At 34.1% G+C, this 5,242-nt stretch overlaps 1 long non-coding RNA gene across 2 annotated transcripts; it reads right to left on the bottom strand.

Moving 5' to 3' along the window:
* Positions 1-852: 852 nt before the first annotated feature.
* Positions 853-4,535, bottom strand: LOC135072918 (uncharacterized). Of its 2 annotated transcripts, none has more exons than XR_010257518.1 (4): positions 4,033-4,535; positions 3,271-3,485; positions 2,866-3,093; positions 853-1,361 (listed from the first exon to the last, which is right to left on the bottom strand). It is a non-coding gene; the product is annotated as an uncharacterized LOC135072918 (long non-coding RNA). The 2 variants fall into 2 exon arrangements; XR_010257519.1 differs by lacking the exon at positions 4,033-4,535 and adding an exon at positions 3,795-3,856.
* Between the last annotated feature and the right edge of the window lie 707 nt (positions 4,536-5,242).

Here is a 5,242-nt window from a genome sequence, read left to right as displayed (position 1 = left end):
GTATGAATAATCTAAACCGCTTTAGTTAGACGCTTGAAATTTGACATGTAGGTATCTTAATAAACTTAAAGCTTAGTTACAACAGGATATTGCAAAATTCCCACGTGAACGGGAAAAAACATTTGAACGAAAAAATCTAAACCGCGTAAGATAGATGAAGGGGGTAAAACGGGATCCACGCGTACGAAGTCGCGGGCGGCCGCTAGTTGCTAATAAAACTATTTATTGTCAAGAATTATATGTATAATAATGCGAATTCCCGTTCCCGTGGGAATTAGTTTACTAAAGTACCTACGTGCGAAATTTAAAGTGTCTAACTTAAGCGGTTTAGATTTTTCATACAAAAGGATTTTCCCGCTAATTCCTGTTCCCGTGAGAATTCCTAAGTATACTATAACCTGCCCAGGAGTATGAAGAATAATTGTACCAAGTTTCGTTAAAATCCGTCGAGTAGTTTTTGTTTCTATAAGGAACATACAGACGGACAGACAGACAAAAATTTTACTGATTGCATTTTTGGCATCAGTATCACCCCCTGATAGTTATTTTGAAAATATATTTCATGTACAGAGTTGACCTCTCTACAGATTTATTATAAGTAGGTATAGATATGTAGGAGAGACGTCTTAATTACACTTTAAATCGTAGATCGATAAAGAACCCCTTTGTCAAACCGTATGAATAGCAGCAAATAGAACTTTGCGTATTGGAAAAATAGGAATGCCTACGGAAAAGCCAAACATTTTTTAAAAAGAAGTTAATATATTTTACTTACATTTAAATCCAAAAATATCTTTATTCCGACCCAAGGGTAAGTAGGCAGTTATGTAGGTATAAATGAAAATACGTATGTAGGTACTTATTATTTATTAATGGTCATGTTCTACATTTTCTATTAAATATGGGCCCAATACATCAATGATGTCGCCATCACAACAAAGTACCATAAATGGTTTAACGAGATTCCGATATTTGTATAGGGAATAAGTTTTTTTTTTGGTATGCATAATTGCTACTTTTTTGCACATAAATGTATGTATGTACCATCCATGATGACAATAGCCTTTCTTTGTGGTAAATCGTTTCCTGGCTTCCCGAAAAGAGACTGGAACATAAAGGTTTCTTTGGGCTACTTCCTCTCTACTAATATGTTGTAACCCTAAATGTGCTGGTACGAAATGTTCCTCCATCATACTGCGTGCTTTCATTACATATTTTGTAAGAGTACTCCTTGAAATGCCAAGTAATGTAGCTATTCTGTCATCTGAATCACCGGTCCTCAGCTTCATTAAATAAGCACCAACTGTAGTAATTCGTGCTCTCTGATAGTATCTATGGCAAAGAAGATCTGAAGGACGAATCTGAAAATAAAATAAAACATCAGATTCACAGTTCAACAATAAGAAGAGCAATATTTATATAGGATTAACGACTTTTGTGTGTAACGGAATAGTAAGATGAGTGATGAAAGATAAATTTATGATTTGAACGCTGAATGATGAGGAATGATTGGTCTATGGAGGAAACGAAAGGGATGAATGAGGAACGAGGATTGAGAGTGAGAATAGTGGTAGTTTAAAAGAGTAGTCTGTTGTTATGCAGGAAGTATAAATAAAACTTTATAGCCTGACCAGGAACATAAAAACCCTGGCATAGAGGCGCGTCAATTGCATTTGATAGTGCAACACTGAGTACAGTCGTACCTGTGTTAAATTAATAGGCTAACTTTATGTATCAGGATTCAGGATTACGGGCTAATTTGATATTTTCATAAATTAACGAAAAACTATTAGGTACCTAATCTGGTTTAAATAAATTCAATGAAACCATCAATCGAGCTAGTAGGATTTATTTTATTATTCATCAATATCAAATTCAGAACTTGAATATTCGACTGCAATGACTGCTCATGAACGCTTCAAACTCGGTACTTCTTTCCCAATTCCATAAAATTCAACACTTAGAAAGTGACAATTTTTTTTAAAAATAGGTAGTTGAAACAAATCACACATAATTTTCATAGTGGACTGTACTATACGATAAACATGTCAGTCAATTTGACAACCTTTGTCGGAAACATTATTCAATGAAAATATTATCCGAACCCTTAGTATTTCTCTTCGACAAATACTTTAACACATTGTGAACCACTTTTCTTTTACGACTATAAAAAGATTTTAGCAATTTAATTCACAAAATCAATTGCGCACATTTAAAATAAAGTTTGTTTACAGTTTGACAGCAATAGACTGACATGCAAGGTGACATGTCAATGAAGTTTTCAGTTATTGTTGCCATTAAAAGAAATTAGTACCATTAGTTTTCCGCAACATGGCGAGGGTTTTTATGTTCCTGGTCAGGCTATACTGAGTTTATTTGGCTCAGGGAATTTTTAACTGGCTTTATAATAGTAAAAATTATGTTTAATATTATGTAAGTAATAATATTGCAATATTTTAATAATATAAGTCTATTTGTATTATACAGGGTGGAAACGATAAGTGATCTATAACACTTTTAATATTGTGTGGCTGGCATACATTTAGTATGGAGGCTGAAAACATTGAATTTTCGGATAGATCCAGTTAATTCTGTAACTATTTACTGATACCGTTAGAAAGAGCTCGTGAAGCACTTTCAGGATGAGTAACCAGTTTTTCGATATCTTGTGTAGTTTAGAAATAATCGAGTGAGATCACTTATCGTTTCCACCCTGTATAACCTGTATGGATGAGAGTAGTGGCAGATTGAAAGCAATGGAAGGAGTTGAAGGATGGGAAGGCTGATTCGGAAAAAACCTTTTTTATTATTATAATAAACCGGCATAATTATTTTTATGTATTATAAAACTGGCAGGGCTCTTACCTCTCTGGGTTGAATCCAATTTCGAACAATGTTTAATATATCTTGATTATTCTCTGTATCCAAACAATGACTTCAAGTTCGCAATAATGAACAACCACATCCAACACAAACTTGTTGGTGACCTACCGGGGCACCGGTTGGCATATCTGGAGAGTCTTGTGAAGTAGGTGTGGTATCTCTTTGCAATAATGAGTGACAAGCCCCACAGATGTAGTCATTTGCAGTAACCTGTTTAAAAATAATAATAATTAGAAATAAGTTTAAAAAAATTATCAGTTTTTTAATGTCCCGCACTTAAATTATTTTATTTTAGTATTAATTTACAGAAACCAATAACTTTACAAGAATTAGACTGATTGTAAAGCCAATAACATTTTATTAAATAAGGACTTTAGCGTGCATTACCTCTAATGGAGTTAGTCGTTCCACAATTATGTTCCTGATGTTAATATGATGTTGAGTGTTAGTTCTCAGGGACATGAGCTGATGTGAACGTGTTCTAGGCTCTAGTGTTCTACTGCAAAGCACACATTTTCTGCTAAGATTTGAAGTAGATGCATTTGTGTTGTATCTTGGGCTTGGGTCCAACATGTTGTGCATATAAGATCATGAGCTGTAACCTGTAAAAATAAATAGATTCATTGCATGCCATGCCACACATACTCCTGTGCGTTGAATAAATTGAGCCGCAAACCATAAAAAAAATGGTAATTCAATATTATGTGCTGTTAGTAGAATTTTGGGTCAGAGGGTAGGGTTAAACAGCTTTAGTAAATAAGCATTGTTGTTATAATAATTAATTATGACGTGTTACAAACTTAGTTACAAAAAATAATAATCTAGTAGTCTTAGTTCCAAAAAACAAAACAAAACAAGCTTTCATTGAGAGCAGGGAGATAGTGTCAAAGTAAATAATTCCTTAGATTTACACCAAAACCAGCTGGATTGTCAACATAATTGTTGTTTCGCTCATGCCTCCATTGCGCTGTACCATCGACTAGTTTCTTACAATCGAATCGGGCCTGGCTGTCCACACTGTCCAGGGTTGAACCACAGATAATAGCGGAACATTCATTTCAAGACAACCCGCCATGAGAATGGCAATTCAGAAGTTTGGCAAGGCTAGTACTTATTCATAAGATTGCAGAGCAAAATGTAGGTACTTACCGATCGAGGTGCTGCCCATTGTTGTGTATAATTAAGTTGCTCATTTTCTAACACCATAGAACCACCAGCCGAGCCTTGGCCGAGCCACACAAAAACAGTAAATCCCAGGCTGAGTATGTCGTTATTGCAATCAATCAGAGTCCGTTTGAATAGCCAAGTTTGTAGTTAATAAAGTTCCGAAAATAAAAGCTAAAACACAAACGAATCACAAAGAAGGATCAAGCAAGACAGCAACACAGCAAGAGTGAGTGAGAGAGAAAAGGTGATGCGAGTGAATGACAATTTGACTAACAAATAGGGATGTCCATTTAGAATAGACATAATCGATTAAATTGATCGTTTTTGAAAAATTTTATTTTTAAACATTGTGTTGCTATAAATATTTATTTTATTTATTTAATAGGACAACCAACAAGACATACACTGGAAGACAATCAATATTTACAACGTATTTAACTTAATCTAAGTGCTGCCTTAATTATAGGTTGCCACGGCATGCAATAGTGGACTTATACATAAACAGTGTCTACACTTAAAGAAAAGAGTAAATATGTAAATGTAGGTAAATAAATGTGATTAAATATACATAAAATGCAATAATCCACTGAAGCGCTGCGGGCGCGGCGGATCTGCGCCCGTCTAAAGGTCTAATGATTAGACTCTAGTCTAATCGATCATACCATTATTTACTTAAATCGAATTAAAAAAGCGCATCTCTGTCTCTGCTCTGTCAATATGTCGGTGACTTTGATTTCGTTTAAATACTTTTAAAATATTTTTTCGAACTGCAACTTGTCCGATAGGTTTGGACACTTGCAAGTAAATAAATAAAATATACATAAAATTATGGTACATACTAAGTCTTTGAAAATCTTAGGGCGATTTTTATCAATGTCCTTTGTCTGCTCGATTGCATTGATGGTAAGGAGCAATGGTATTATCTATAATATCATTGGTAAGGAGGGACTGTTCTAAATACATATTATGATAGTTGAGATGGTTGAGAATATTTCCTACCTACCTACTTATACGCCAAACTATCTTATGATTGTTATGCATTGTTAAGTAGGGTCATAATACCTAATTATGATTGTTATGCATTGTAAGTAGGGTTATAAATAATTATAATTTACATAAGCAGCAGGTCGGTTATTTTTATTTAGGCAAATGTAATATTTTAAAAGACAATACGTACGATCAGATATTAAGA

This window comes from Ostrinia nubilalis, chromosome 6, assembly GCF_963855985.1.
Source record: "Ostrinia nubilalis chromosome 6, ilOstNubi1.1, whole genome shotgun sequence".
Taxonomy (NCBI): domain Eukaryota; kingdom Metazoa; phylum Arthropoda; class Insecta; order Lepidoptera; family Crambidae; genus Ostrinia; species Ostrinia nubilalis.
The sequence above is the reverse complement of the archived record's forward strand: the minus strand, read 5'-3'. Positions and strand labels throughout refer to the sequence as shown.